Consider the following 16,964-nt stretch of genomic DNA (forward strand, 5'->3'; position numbering starts at 1 on the left):
AAGTGGATTTCTAAATGTCCTAACACCTAGGTGATAAACATATGCCAGGATACAGACATTAAGACCTTACAATCTGGATAGAGAGAGACAGACAGACAGATGGCTACACATATTCATACGGTATACAGGAAGAAAATAAGAGGAGGAACTAATGGAGATCAAGGGCAGGGCATAGAAAAAAAGTAAAGTCTCCTGTACCAACCAGGAAAGGTAAGTCTTGAATAACAAAAAGAAATAAGCCATTTCATAAGGAAGGCAGGGGCAGGGAGAGTAAAGAAAAGGGGATTCCAGACAGATGAAGCCATTTTTATGAGGGCACAAAAAAAGCCTAAGGTTTACAAGAATTGTAAACTGTCCAATGTAACTAGAATACAAGTAGTGATTTTTGAGAGATGAAGCTAGAAAATCAATCTTCATGCTAAAGAGGAAAGGTTGTGAACTATAGGCTACCTGTCTGGAGCCTACAGAGATGTTTGGTTTGCCTTTACCCTGTTTAGTTTTTAGTTACTGACATTTAAAAATAGGATATTTCTGGAAGGAAAACTTCCAAACTCATTTTATGAGGCCACCATTACCTTGATCCCAAAACCAGACAAAGACCCCATTAAAAAGGAGAACTACAGACCAATATCCTTGATGAACATGGATGCAAAAATTCTCACCAAAATACTAGCCAATAGGATCCAACAGTACATTAAAAGGATTATTCACCACGACCAAGTGGGATTTATCCCTGGGCTGCAAGGTTGGTTCAACATCCGCAAATCAATCAACGTGATACAATACATTAACAAAAAAACAAGAATCATATGATCCTCTCAATAGATGCAGAAAAAGCATTTGACAAAGTACAGCATCCTTTCTTGATCAACACTCTTCAGAGTATAGGCATAGAGGGTACATACCTCAATATCATAAAAGCCATCTATGAAAAACCTACAGCAAATATCATTCTCAATGGGGAAAAACTGAGAGCTTTCCCCCTAAGGTCAGGAACGCGGCAGGGATGTCCACTATCACCACTGCTATTCAACATAGTATTGGAAGTCCTAGCCACAGCAATCAGACAACAAAAAGAAATCAAAGGCATCCAAATCGGCAAAGAAGAAGTCAAGCTCTCACTCTTTGCAGATGATATGACACTTTATGTGGAAAACCCCAAAGACTCCACCCCAAAACTGCTACAACTCATACAGGAATTCAGTAAAGTGGCAGGATATAAAATCAATGCACAGAAGTCAGTGGCATTCCTATACACCAACAACAAGACAGAAGAAAGAAATTAAGGAGTCGATCCCATTTAAAATTGCACCCAAAACCATAAGATACCTAGGAATAAATCTAACCAAAGAGGCAAAGGATCTGTACTCAGAAAACTATAAAATACTCATGAAAGAAATTGAGGAAGACACAAAGAAATGGAAAAACGTTCCATGCTCATGGATTGGAAGAACAAATATTGTGAAGATGTCAATGTTACCTAGAGCAATCTACACATTCAGTGCAATCCCCATCAAAATACCATCCACTTTTTTCAAAGAAATGGAACAAATAATCCTAAAATTTGTATGGAACCAGAAAAGACCCCGAATAGCCAGAGGAATGTTGAAAAAGAAAAGCAAAGCTGGCGGCATCACAATTCCGGACTTCAAGCTCTATTACAAGCTGTTATCATCAAGACAGTATGGTACTGGCACAAAAACAGACACATCGATCAAGGGAACAGAATAGAGAGCCCAGAAATGGACCCTCAACTCTATGGTCAACTAATCTTTGACAAAGCAGGAAAGAATGTCCAATAGAAAAAAGACAGTCTCTTCAACAAATGGTGTTGGGAAAATTGGACAGCCACATGCAGAAGAATGAAACTGGACCATTTCCTTACACCACACACAAAAATAGACTCCAAATGGTTGAAAGACCTCAATGTGAGACAGGAATCCATCAAAATCCTAAAGGAGAACACAGGCAGCAACCTCTTCGACCTCAGCCGCAGCAACTTCTTCCTAGAAACATCGCCAAAGGCATGGGAAGCAAGGGCAAAAATGAACTATTGGGACTTCATCAAGATAAAAAGCTTTTGCAAAGCAAAGGAAACAGGCAACAAAACCAAAAGACAACCGACAGAATGGGAGAAGATATTTGCAAATGACATATCAGATAAAGGGCCAGTATCCAAAATCTATAAAGAACTTATCAAACTCAACACCCAAAGAACAAAGAATCCAATCAAGAAATGGGCAGAAGACATGAACAGACATTTTTCCAAAGAAGACATCCAAATGGCCAACAGACACATGAAAAAGTGCTCAATATCGCTCAGCATCAGGGAAATCCAAATCAAAACCTCAATGAGATACCACCTCACACCAGTCAGAATGGTTAAAATTAACAAGTCAGGAAATGACAGATGTTGGCGGGATGTGGAGAAAGGGGAACCCTCCTACACTGTTGGTGGGAATGCAAGCTGGTGCAGCCACTCTGGAAAACAGTATGGAGGTTCCTCAAACAGTTGAAAATAGAGCTACCATACAATCCAGCAATTGCACTACTGGGTATTTACCCCAAAGATACAAAAGTAGGGATCCGAAAGTGTACGTGCACCCCGATGTTTATAGCAGCAATGTCCACAATAGCCAAACTGTGGAAAGAGCCAAGATGTCTAATGACAGATGAATGGATAAAGAAGATGTGGTATATATATACAATGGAATATTATGCAGCCATCAAAAGGAATGAGATCTTGCCATTTGCAATGACGTGGATGGAACTGGAGGGTGTTATGCTGAGCGAAATAAGTCAATCAGAGAAAGACATGTATCATATGACCTGATATGAGGAATTCTTAATCTCAGGAAACAAACTAAGGGTTGCTGGAGTGGTGGGGGTGGAAGGGATGGGGTGGCTGGGTGATAGACACTGGGGAGGGTATGTGCTCTGGTGAGCGCTGTGAATTGTGCAAGACTGTTGAACCTCAGATCTGTACCTCTGAAACAAATAATGCAATATATGTTAAGAAAAAAAAAGAAGAAGAAGATAGTAGGAGGGGAAGAATGAAGGGGGGGAAATCAGAGGGGTAGACGAACCATGAGATGGACTCTGAGAAACAAACTAGGGTTCTAGAGGGGAGGGGGGTGGGAGGATGGGTTGGCCTGGTGATGGGTACTGAGGAGGGCACATTCTGCATGGGCACTGGGTGTTATGCACAAACAATGAATCATGAAACACTATATCTAAAACTAATGATGTAATGTATGGGGATTAACATAACAATAAAAAAATAAAAATAAAAATAGGATATTTCTTATAAAAGTCCCCAATTCCCCTTATTCTCAAAAAACAGGAAGATCTGACAATACTGGGCCCACATTCTTACATGTCAACAATGATCTGGAGCTGAGTGATAACTGTCCTCTTCAGCCAAGCATACATTCTAGAGAATTGTCACAGTTTCCCACTCCCAATTATATCAAACCAAAGACTGTTTTCACAAGGAGTCAGTATATAACATTATTGTTAAGAATGAATTTAGGCTATGAAGCCAAATTGTCTAGATTTAAATTCTGACTCTTCAGATCTTAGGCAGGTTAGTAATATACTCTTCCTTTTATTTTGTCATCTATTTAATGGAGATAATAATCTAACCTACCTTAAAGGGATTAAGTGAAATAAAGTTTATACTTAAATGCTTAAAACAGTAAATAGCAATGACAATCAGTAAATATCTGTTGTTATTAATATTAGTATTTGTTACCTGGTTGATTATCTATAGGCATTTGATTTATAGCCCCTAGACTGGCCAATGGAAGCCACTGAAGAACTTTAAGCATGAGAATGCTAATATCAGATTTGCATTTTAAAATAGTCACTGTTGGTACAGGGTTAAGACGGTGGAGGAGTAGGGCAACCCTAAGCTTACCTCTTCCCTCAAAAACAACTAGATAAATATCAATCTATCCAAATATCATTCAGAACACCCAAAAAAATCGATCTGAGGACTGAGAAAACAAAGCTGCATGGCTACAAGCAGAAAAAGTGACCACCTCATGGAAGGTAGGATCTGCAGAGAGTTGATTTGGGGGAGAAAAGAGCCATGGGAGCTGTGGAGGGGAGGAGCCCCGATTGCAGAGAGAGGAGCGAAAGAGAAAGAAAGAGAGAGAGAGTGAAGAAAGAGTAAAAACACACACAGGGGACTGCACCAGAAAACTCTTCCCCAAAACCACTGATTGAGAAAAGAAGAAAGTTTAAATACTGAGTTTTTTATAAATAGCAGAGTGCAGAGTCTGAAGTTTCAGAGGTCAGCACCATCGCCAAGGTCACGCCTCGTGGCCTTAGTGGTACTCCTGTGGGGAAGGAGGGTGGAAACCAGGGAGTGGGCAGCGTGGTCTGAGGATCCCCTGGGTCCCAAGGGAGAAACAGTTCCCCTGCTTGGTGTGTATTTGGTAGAGGTGATATGGCCTCTCCGGGGGCAAAAGACCCTGCAGGTGCCATTGAGCTACCCTCTTCACCAGCACAGGAACAAAGAAGCTGGCTGAGGGCAGCAAACCTTGGCAGCGGCTTTGTGCTATGATTTATCATAAACTCCAAACCACTGTGCAGTCGTGTGACTGTTTTTTGGGACTAGCCGGCACCAGCCACAGAGCAGCAAGATCCTCCCCCAGAAGATCGGTGCAGGTCCAGCTTCAGGGGGTCTCTGAAGTTTGGAGTTTTGAAATTTAGCCATGCCTGAGATAAAATACAGGAGTGCTGTACCACCTGGCAGGCATTCAGCTTGGACACAGACAGGGTGAAGGCAGAGATCTGATGGGAAGCGGGGGGACACAGGAAGGGTAATTGTTTGCTTGTCTGTGAGGGTTTCCTGAGGAGTGATGGGCATGAGCTCTGTCCTGAGACGACAGAGTGGGTTGAATCCATCCCCCGCCCCCACCAACTCTGTCCCCCAGCAACACTGACCAACTTCAGTGAGCAAAACAGCACCACCAAATTGAAGCCAGAGCTGTTTACACCAAGCCCCGCCTCCCTGCACCCTACAGGTGCATCTCCACTAGGGCAAGTCCACCTAAGAATCAGAGCAGCAGGCTACTCCCCCAGAAGACCAGCACAAACCCCTTGCCCACAGCAAGTCTACCGATCATAGAGAGCTTTAAAGCTTCAGCTCTAGGAGAAGCACGATCTAGCTTCCTTTGGGGTTTTCTTGGGTTTTTGGTTTTCTTTTTTGTTTTTGATACAGAAAAAGCAATTTTTTTATTTGTTAAATCAAGCTTCTCTTAACAAGCAGACCAAAACACACCTAGGATCTAGCTTTTCTTTATTTTTTTTAATTTTTTTTTTTTATTTGGACCTCCAAAATGACAAGATGGAGGAATTCACCCCAAAAGAAAGAAAAGGAAGAAGTAACAGAAGAAGTAATAGCCAGGGATTTAATCAAAACAGATTATAAGTAAGATGTCTAAACTAGAATTTGAAACAACAATTATAAGGATACCAGCTGGACTTGAAAAAAAAAACCATAGAAGACACTTGAGAATCCCTTACTACAGAGATAAAAGAACTAAAAACTAGTCAGGCTGAAATTTTTAAAAAAATGCTATAACTGAGATGTAAATCCGAATGGATATCATGACAACAAGGATGGATGAAGCAGAGGAATAAATCAGTGATGTAGAAGATAAAATTATGGAAAATAATGAAACTAAGAAGAGGGAAAGAAAGGTATTGGATCACGAATGTAGACATAGGAAACTCAGCGACTCCTTAAAGTGTAATAACATTCATATCATAGAAGTCCCAGAAGATGAAGAGAGACAAAAAGGGGCAGAAGGTTTGTTTGAGCAAATTACTGTTGAAAACTTCCCCAAATCTGGGGAAAGAAACAGACACAAAATCCATTAGAGAGAACTCCCATTAAATTCAACAAAAGCCGGCCATCACCAAGACATATCATAGTCAAATTCACAAAATAAACATACAAGGAAAGAATCCTGAAAGCAGCAAGGGGAGAAAAGTCCTTAACTTACAAGGGAAGACAGATCAGGTTCACAGCAGATCTGTCCACAGAAACTTGGCAGGCCAGAAGAATGTGGCAGGATATATTCAACATGCTAACTGGGAAAAATACGTAACCAAGAATACTTTATCCAGCAAGGCTATCATTCAAAATAGGAGAGATAGTTTCCCAGACAAACAAAAAGTAAAGGCATTTGTGACCACTAAATCAGCCCTGCAAGATATATTAAAGGGGACTCTTTGAGTGGGGGGAAAATAAGACCAAAAGCAACAAAGAGTAGAAAGGAATAGAGAACATCTCCAAAAACACCACCTTTACAGGTAACACAGTGTTTCTAAATTCATATCTATCAATAATCACTCTGAATGTAAATGGACTAAATGCTCCAAACAAAAGACACAGGGTATCAGAATGGATAAAAAAACAAGACCCATCTAAAATATTCATGGCTGCTTCTTAGGAGAAAGGGACTGAAACAAGACAAGATTAGTGGCAAGACAACCTATTAGCAGATAGCAAAAGTACCACAAATGAGAAATTAGATGACCTGAACTAAGGGAGAATAATGATGATGGAGAGAATGAGTTAAATTAGAGAAATTTAAATGATAAAAAAGACAGGATTTGGTAACCCTCTGAAGGTAGAGAATGATGGTAGTCTCTCACTGTAAAGTAATGGTCTTCAGTGTTCACCTTCAGGTGATTTGATAGTGGGGTTTTGGTTTTGGGTTTTTTAAAAGCACACTGACTGAGAGAGAGTAGATGTCCAATTTCCCTTGCCTTTTAAAATGTCGATAATTGGATTTGAAAGGCTTTGTTTTCTGTTGCAACCTTAGAAGATAGCAACCGATGGACCCAATGTACATCTTATATAAGTGATTTCTTGTTTTCTTCCAAGTCCCTAAAAAAAATGATTTCACATGGTAAGCATTTAGTAAATATTGGATGAATGAGTGAATGTGGGAACTTAAGCATAAGCTGTGACTTTAAACTGCCATTTGAAATACTTGAAAAATGATGATAAAGCAGAAAAAAATGACTGAAACCCGAAATTAATACTTTGCTGCATTGAAAAGCTAAGATTGTGCTTATAGTAGCTGTTATTTTCCTTAAATATATTACTTCTTTTTAAGCAAGAAAAGAAATGTGGTTTAAAATGAGAGGGCATTATATATGAGTGGTATTTCTGGGCATTACTTTACTTGAAATGCCTGTGCAAACAGACTGTACACTTTATAGTGCTACCGCATGACAGGAAAAAGGGGTGGGGGAACATGGTGCTGTGAAGGCTGCTCAATAATGGAAAACTGGGGGCGCCTGGGTGGCTCAGTTGGTTGAACGACTGCCTTCGGCTCAGGTCATGATCCTGGAGTCCCGGGATCGAGTCCCGCATCGGGCTCCCTGCTCAGCGGGGAGTCTGCTTCTCCCTCTGACCCTCCTCCCTCTCATGCTCTCTGTCTCTTATTCTCTCTCTCTCAAATAAATAAATAAAATCTTTAAAAAATAATAATAATAATGGAAAACTGATCACATAAGATACAAGAGTTCAGTATGGAAGAAACGTTAGCCTGGAGCTCTTTAAAAAGTGAATTTTTTCTTAGGATCAAAAATGAAAATTATATTCCTTACTTCCTATTCTAAACGTCTGTGAACTGAAGTTTCTTTTTTTTTAGGGGGAAGGGGCAGAGGAAGAGGGAGAGAGAGAATCTTAAGCAGGCTCCATGCCCAGCATGGAGCCAGACACAGGGCTCTATCTCTCGACTCTGAGATCATGAGCTGAGATGAAATCAAGAGTCAGACACCCAGCTGACTGAGCCACCCTGGCACCCATGTGAAATGAAGTTTCTGAACTCCTGGACAGGTGCCATATCTACCTCATTATACTATTTGAGAACATGAAGTCATCGGTTTTGTTATTTACATTCAATTTATCATTTTTTAAAAATCTTAAAAGAGTTCATAACTCATTAAATTAAAACATTTTAAATAGAAAATGTGTAAATCTTTGCCTATATTTCTGACTTAATTTCATCAAGATAAAATCCTAAAAAAAAGGAATAAATAGTTCAAAGGGTATTGACATAACTGAGACAACCCCTTGACTCTTTAATGATACCAATAAAATCTGAATAAACCAGATTTTCTTCAGTGGGTAATACATAAGCATGCAATGAGCAATTTTCAAAAATAAGACAATTAAGTATTTAGTAAGGTACCCTCTCTCTATGCAATGGCATTTGTGTTGGGTTTTGTAAAAGTAATCCAAGGAACCTATAGTCTTCTAGGGAGGTATTTGCTGGTTGGCCTATGGGTACCATGCTTAATGCAGGTGATAAAACAAGAAGACAAACAGGATTCAGATGCCTGCAGAAATTCCTTTCCCATAAACTGTTTTAGAGTTAAGGTAATACAAAATGCTCCAAGTTTTCTTTTAGGACAAGGTGCACGTAAAACAATAAAACCTTAAGGGGAAAATCATACAAGTAAAAATGATATAATCTAAAGATGGCATCATTTTATTGTTTTCCTAAAATTACCATGAAAAAGTTCTATAAAGAAATATACTATTCCACTGCCTCCATAAAGATCTTTGCACATATCCATATAAACATCAGATCTTTTCAGTCTTCTCTTTTATGATCTGAGTTTCTAACTACACACACTCTCTCTTCAAAAAGTCTAGTATACAGCAAAAATCAATTTGTGGTATGTTTTGTGTAATAAGCTCAACTCCATCTTCTCTTTGATGAGTGAAGAACCCAAATAGTTTAATAAGACTCATTGCATTAATCAACATAGAACTGAGAAAAGAGTCCAAGTCCTTCAAACAACTAATAAGGTAGTTAAAGCTATTCCCTTGGGTATACTTCAGGGCAACTGTGGTTTGGGTCTAATAAACTGCCAACATTCTCAAAGAACATTACAGAGAAATGATCACACTATAAGATTCAAAGATGCAAACCAAAGCAATAGCTTTCTTGAATTTCAAAAAAGAAAATAAGCAATTTACCAGAAAATAAGACAACTGGATATTTAATACCCATTCTACAACCATTTACTGAGCATATTATGTAGCAGGTAGGCACTAGGGATACATGTAAAATGATGCAAGTCCTGGAGGAACTGATAGTTTAGAAAAGGAGATATTAAAAGAAAATCTACCATTATGACAATGAGTTAAGTGTCAAAACAGAACTATAGATGAGTTATTATGGGAAAGGGAAAAGCGCTCATTTAAGTGAAAGGCTTCTAGGAGAGGGTAAGAAGGTAAACGTACCACCAGGAATTATTAAGTAAATAATGGAGAAATGGCAAACATTTAAACATGCTCAAAACTCTCCTATCTTAACAAAACAAACAAAAATAACCCCTTTGAATATATCCACATACAGCTTGTGCTCTCTCCCCACATTCGTTCTTGACAGTTCTCTCTGCTGTTTCATTGCCCTCTCATTTCTCATCCCACTATAATCTGCTTCTGATTCTCCAACTACACAAAAGCAACTTCCTTATTATTCCTTATACTGTATATAACCAGGAGTCCTCAGGAGAATTTATAGCTAACTCAGTTTTAAGGGTCAAGATCCTTCTGAAAACCTGGTTATGGGCCACGGAACTTCTCAGAAAAAAAACTGCACATATAGATACAAAAATTTCCTATATCATTTTAGGAAATTCATGGATTCCTACTAATGAACTCTTAAATCACAAATTAAAAAGCCTTGGTCTGAAAAAGCTATCCAAGACTACGGGGGTCATATCATCAGAACACAAGCCAACATGAACGAAACACAAGTGGTTAAACAGTTAGTATTCTATACTGGGAATAAAAGACATCAACTTTGTTAAAATCCATGCATTCATAATACTAAAAAACAAAAAAACAATCATCTCTGAAGGATGCTAAAAAAAAAAAAATACACTCAATAGGGATACCTCGCTGGCTCAGTCGGTACAGCATGTGACTCTTGATTTCAGGGTTGTGAGGTCCATGTTGAGTGTACAGATTAGTTAAAAATAAAATCTTTTAAAAAACATAAAAAACAAACAAAACAATCTAGGCAATCATTCATAGCCTCTAATGTCATGAAAAGAGAGACATCTGGAATTTGTCTTGTGATGAAAAGTATGTTACATCATCCATGAAGTGTTTTTGCAAAAAAAAAAAGGAAATAAGAACTGAATCTAGGTGTTTAGATCTATCTGCCAGTTTGCAGGGAACACGTGGGAACAGAACATATTATTAAAGGATACCGTGGGGATGCAATTAGTAAAGTACAGACAAAAGATCCAGATTTTTCAACAAATAAAATGTAAGGGGAGAAGGGAAACCCATAGATTTAAAAGAGAAATAACCACCAAATCGAATGTGTAGACCTTGTCTGGATCCCAAGGCGAACAAACCAACTATAAGAAACCATTTATAACAACTATAGAAATCTGAATACTGACTTGGTATCTAATGATAGTAAAGCAGAACTGTCCATTTAAAAATGGGTTCATGGGGGGCGCCTGGGTGGCTCAGTTGGTTAAGCGACTGCCTTCGGCTCAGGTCATGATCCTGGAGTCCCTGGATCGAGTCCCGCATCGGGCTCCCTGCTCGGCAGGGAGTCTGCTTCGTCCTTTGACCCTATCCCCTCTCATGTGTTCTCTCTCTCTCTCATTCTCTCTCAAATAAATAAATAAAATCTTTAAAAAAAAAAAAATGGGTTCATGGTACTCTGGTTATGTTTACTGAACAAATCTTTATCTTTTAGAGATACATACTAAAGACTATATAGATGAAATGACATGATGTCCAGGAGTTGCTTTGAAATAACCCAGGGTAGGAGGGAGGATGGAATAGGAGAGAATATAAATAAAACAAGATTGGCCATGAGTTGATAATTGGTGGGTACATGGAGGTTCATTAAACTCTGCTCTTTATTGTTATATATGGCTGAAATATTCTAAAATAAACAGTTTATTCTTATTTATAAAGCATTGGCTTGTAACAAAGCAAGACTGAAATATTTCCTTTCTTAAAGTGAATGGGAAATAATAAGCAACCTTCTATCTCTGGATGCTGGATGCAGAAGATAGTCTATAATCACTAGTACCAGATGTTCCACTGAATCCTGGAATCTCTATCCTATAAGGCATGACTGAACAGAATCGTGATACTCCTCAATGATGTGGAAAAGAACAACAACATGATCCAAATCTGAGTAATTGACCCTTCCTAAAAAAGATGATGATTTTATGTTTTAAATCCCAGAGGTTCAAAAGAAGGAAGAACTTTAGCCAAAGGTATGTAAGTTTTGTGTGGAACTTCCAAGAGGACTTCTTAAAAGAGAGGGTGAAGTTCCTCTCCCAACTCTCCATCCTGCTGCCTTATTAAACAAGACTATGATGGCTGCAACTCCTGCAACTTCCTTGAAACACGAAGGTGAGAGCCACATCATAGGGCTACAGTGCTGTGAAGTAGAAGGACCTGACCTGCCTATCTTCAGACTTCCTTCTACATGAAAAATAAAAATGTCTATATTACTTAAGCTACTTTGTTATTTGGGGCTTCTTTTCTGTTATACACAGCCAAACCTGATCCTAAGTTATAAAAGAACTAAACATGCATACCTGAAAATAGGGACATATCATAACCAGGAGTCCTCAGGAGAATACTTACTTTTAAGCTTATTTTTTGGAGGCCAGTGGTATGATGGGTATAATAAATTAATAATAAATATTAATGAATAATATAATAAATATTCATTTAGCCATTATAAATTAACTAGATCAATTTTCTTGACTCATATTTTAGTAAACAATTTGAGAATATGTTTCTACTGAATTTAATCTACTACGTTCAATTAATTCAATGTATTACATCTTCTTTTGGCATTAACTTCACCTTCTATTGAGGGCTAGCTCCAATAGTTGTCATCTCATGATAAGGGAGATGCACCTGTTACAGCTCTCAGACACTAATACAGTAGGTCCCTTACAATCAACTGAACTATTTTTCTCTTCAGATAAATATTAATTATAGAAATAAGTCTATTTCTATAATCAAGTTTCCTTCATTTTAGCTTTTCAGATTTATGTAATTATGCATACATGTAAAATATTTAAATACAATATCTTAAAAAAAAGTAAACTATCTATCTTGAAGACTTTATAAAACAAAGTAAAATTGTTTATATTTCAAAACATAATACTACTAGTATAATTAGAAGAGCACAGTCAGGGCAAACCAACATAACTCCAAAGCAACTATTTCCCTAAAATAAGGAAAACTAACCAAAGTAACACATAAAACCTAAACAGCTTATAACTAATTTTGCAAAGAGATGAAATTCAATAAGGCTAATTAAAAGGTGTATGTTTTAAAGACTGCAAAATAAATAATGAAATTCAAATACATAGCCAAGCCCCAAAAAAGATACATTCAAAAATATATGAAATTTGGCAGTTCCTCAAGAAGTTAAACATAGAATGACCATGACCCAGCAAACCCACTTTTAGCTATGTACAAAAGAACTAAAGACAGGTATTCAAACAAAAACAGGTATTCAAACAGTAGCACTATTCTTAAGAGCCAAATGGTAGAAACAATCAAAATGTCAATCAAATGATGACTGGATAAACAAAATGTGGCATAGCCCTGTAATGAAATATTACTCAGCCATGAAGAGAAATGAAGTACAACACATACTACATCATGGATGAACCGTGAACACATTAAGTGAAAGCAGCTAGACACAAAAGGCCACATATTGTATAATTCTATTAATATGAAATATCTAGTACAGGCAAATCCATAGAGTAAGAAAGCAGATTAGTGGTTTCTAGAGGCTGGGGAAAGAAGAAACGGAAGTGACTGCTTAATGGATACAAAGTTTATCTCTGGGCTGATGAAAATGTTCTGGAGCTAGATAATGGTGATGGTTGCACAACATATGAATGTACTGAACTGTACATTTAAAAATTGTTAAAAAGGTGAATTTTATGTTTTTTTTTTTTTAAAAAAGGTTTAATTATTTATTTTCGAGAGAAAGTGCACACACGAGCTGGGTGAGGGGCAGAGGGAGAAGGAGAGAGAATCTCAAGCAGACTCGACACTAACCATGGAGCCCGATGTGGGACTCAATCCCAGGACCCTGAGATCATAACCTGAGTCGAAATCAAGAGTCAGCAACTTAATCAACTGAGCCACCCAGGTGTCCCGTGTAAAGTTTTATGCGTTTTATATTTAAAAACAATCCAAAATTACCAGACAGATTTAACGGATATACTCAGAACATTTCATCCTAAAACAACAGAATAATATTCAAATACATATGGGGCATTCTCCAGAACTGATCACATATTAGGTCACAAAACAAGCCTCAATAAATTCAAAAAGATCAAAGTCACAGCATGCATCTTTTCTGACTACAACGCTATGAAACTATAAGTCAACCACAAGAAAATAACCTCGAAAGACCACAAATACATGGAGGTTAACATGCTACTAAACAATGAATGCATCAACCAGGAAATAAAAGAAGAAATTAAAAAGTACATGGAAACAAATGAAAATGAAAACACAATGGTTCAAAATCTTTGGGACGCAGCAAAAGTATTTCTAAGAGGGAAGTTTATAGCAATACAGGCCTACCTCAAGAAGAAAAAATCTTAAAAAAACAACCTAACCTTACACCTAAAGAAGCTAGAAAAAGAACAAACAAAACCTAAAACCAGCAAAAGGAAGGAAACAATAAAGATTAGAGCAGAAATAAATAATAGAGAAACCAAAACAAACAAACAAAAATACCAATAGAACAAATCAATGACAACAGGAACTGGTTCACTGAGAAAAAAAAATCAACAAAATTGATTAACCTCTAGGCAGACTTATCAAGAAAAAAAGAGAAAGGACTCAACTAAACAGAATCACCAATGAACCAATATCACAGAAATATAATTATAAGAGAATATTATGAAAAGCTATATGCCAACAAAATTAGACAACCTAGAAGAAATGGATAAATTCCTAGAAACTTATATAAACTACAAAAACTGAAACAGGAAGAAACAGAAAATTTAGACAGACTGATTACCAGCAAAGAAACTGAATCAGTAATCAAAAAACTCACAACAAACAAAGGTCCAGGGCCAGATGGCTTCACAGGTGAATTCTACCAAACATTTAAAGAAAAACTAATACCAATTCTTCTCAAATTATTTCAAAAAATGGAAAAAGAAAGAATACTTCCAAATTCATTCTATGAGGCCAGCATTACCCGATACCAAAACCAGATAAAACCACACAAACACACACACACACACACACAAAGAACTACAGGCCAATATCTCTAATGACTATAGATGCAAAAATCCTCAACAAAACATCAGCAAACCAAATCCAACAATGCATTAAAAAAATCATTCACCACCATCAAGTGGGATATACTCCTGGTTTGCAAGAGTGGTCCAATATTAGCAAATCAATCATTTTGATACACCACATTAATAAAAGAAAGGATAAGAACCATATGATCATTTTAATAGGTACAGAAAAGCATCTGTCAAAGTACAACATCCATTCATGATAAAAACCCTCAACAAGGTAGGTTTAGAGGTAATATAACATAATAAAGGCCATCTATGAAAAACCCACGCTAACATCATCCTCAATGGGGAAAAACTGAGAGCCTTTCCCCTAAGGTCAGGAACAAGACAAGGATGTCCACTCTCACCACTTTTATTCAACATAGTACTGGAAGTCCTAGCCACAGCAATCAGACAACAAAAAGAAGTAAAAGGCATCCAATTCGGTAAGAAAGAAGTAAAACTTCCACTATTTGCAGATGACATGATATGAAATATAGAAAACCTGAAAGATTCCACCAAAAAAACTGCTAGAACTGATAAATGAATTCAATAAACTCCCAGGGTACAAAATCAACATTCAGAAATCTGTGGCATTTCTCTTTTTTTTCTTCTTTGTGGCATCTCTATACACCAAAAATGAAGCAGCAGAAAGAGAAATTAAGAAAATAATCCCATTTACAACTGCACCAAAAATATTAAGATACCGAGGAAAAAATCAAACCAAAGAGGTGAAAGACCTGTACTCTGAAAACTAAAACACTGATGCAAGAAAGTGAAGATGACACAATGAAATGGAAAGATATTCCATGCTTATGGATTGGAAGAACAAATATTGTTAAAATATCCATACCCATTGCTTTGGGTACAAAGCAATCTACATATTTAACACAATCCCTATCAAAATATCAACAGCATTTTTCACAGAACTAGAATAAACAATCCTAAAATTTGTATAGAACTACAAAAGACCCCAAATAGCCAAAGCAATCCTGAAAAGGAAAAGCAAAGCTGGAGGCATCACAATTCTGGACTTCAAGTTACATTACAAAGCTGTAGCAATTAAAACAGTACAATACTGGCACAAAAACAGACACATAAATCAATGGAACAAATTAGAAAACCCAGAAATAAATCCACAACTATATGGTCAATTAACCTTTGGCAAAATAGGAAAGAATATCCAACGGGAAAAAGACAGTCTCTTCAACAAATGGCGTTGGGAAAACTGGACAGCAACATGCAAAAGAATGAAACTGGACCACTTTCTTACACCATACACAAAAATAAATTCAAAATGGATTGATGACCTAAATGTGAGACCTGAATCCATAAAAATCCTAGAAAAGAACACAGGCAGTAACTTCTTTGACATCAGCCATAGTAACTTCTTTCTACATATGTCTCCTGAGGCAACGGAAAGAAAAGCAAAATATACTATTGGGACTACATCAAAATAAAAAGCTCCTGCACAGTGAAGGAAATAATCAACAAAACTAAAAGACAACCTACAGGATGGGAGAAGATATTTGCAAATGACATATCTGATAAAGGGTCAGTATCCAAAATCTATACAGAATTTATACAACTACATCAGAAACTAATGATATGGTGACTAACATAATTAAAAAAAATTTTTTTTAAAGAATTTATACAACTCAACACCCAAAAAACAAATAATCCAATTAAAAATGGGCAGAAGACATGAATAGACATTTTCCCAAAGGAGACATCCAGATGGCCAAAAGACACATGAAAAGATGCTCAATATCACTCATCATCAGGGAAACACAAATCAAAACTACAATGAGATATCACCTCACACCTGCCAGAATGGCTAATATCAAAAACACAAGGAACAAGTTTTGGCAAGAATGTGGAGAAAAAGGAAACCTCTTGCACTGTTGGTGGGAATGCAAACTGGTGCAGCCACTCTGGAAAACAGTATGGAGGTTCCTCAAAAAGTTAAAAATAGAATTACCCCATGATACAGCAACCGCACTACTGGATATTTACCTGAAGAATACAAAATTTTAATTCAAAGGGATACATGCACCCCTATATTTACAGTATTATTTACAATAGCCAAGATATGGAATCAACCCAGGTGTCCATCAATTGATGAATGGATAAAGAAGATGTGTGTGGGGGGGGTGTATAAATACATATACATATATATTGGAATATTTGCTCAGCCATGAAAAGAATGAAATCTTGCCATTTGCAATGACATGGGTAGAGCTAGAGTGTATTACACTCAGTGAAATAAGTCAGTCAGAGAAAGACAAATACCATATGATTTCACTCATATGTCAAATTCAAGAAACAAAACAAATAAGCAAAGGAAAAAAAAAGAGAGAGAGAGGCAAACCAAGAAACAGACTCTTGACTATACTGAACACATTAATGGTTACCAGAGGGAAGGCGGGTGGGGGGAAGGATGAAATACATGATGGGGATTAAGGAGTGCATTTGGCCTTAATGAACACCAGGTGATTAAAATAAAAACTTAAAAAAAAAAATTCACAGTTTGAGTATAAAATATTATGCCTGTTTATTAATGACATTTAACTCCTCAGAGAGTATCATAATTTGCATAAAATACC

General features: G+C 37.1%; 1 protein-coding gene across 7 annotated transcripts in view; it reads right to left on the reverse strand.

Annotated features, from left to right (window-relative positions):
* Nucleotides 1–16,964, reverse strand: part of UBR3 (ubiquitin protein ligase E3 component n-recognin 3) — a 226,711-nt gene that overhangs the window by 29,422 nt on the left and 180,325 nt on the right. The window lies entirely within an intron of this gene.

Source organism: Mirounga leonina, unplaced genomic scaffold (genome assembly GCF_011800145.1).
Source record: "Mirounga leonina isolate KUSES-001 unplaced genomic scaffold, KU_Mleo_1.0 Mir_151, whole genome shotgun sequence".
Taxonomy (NCBI): Eukaryota; Metazoa; Chordata; class Mammalia; order Carnivora; family Phocidae; genus Mirounga; species Mirounga leonina.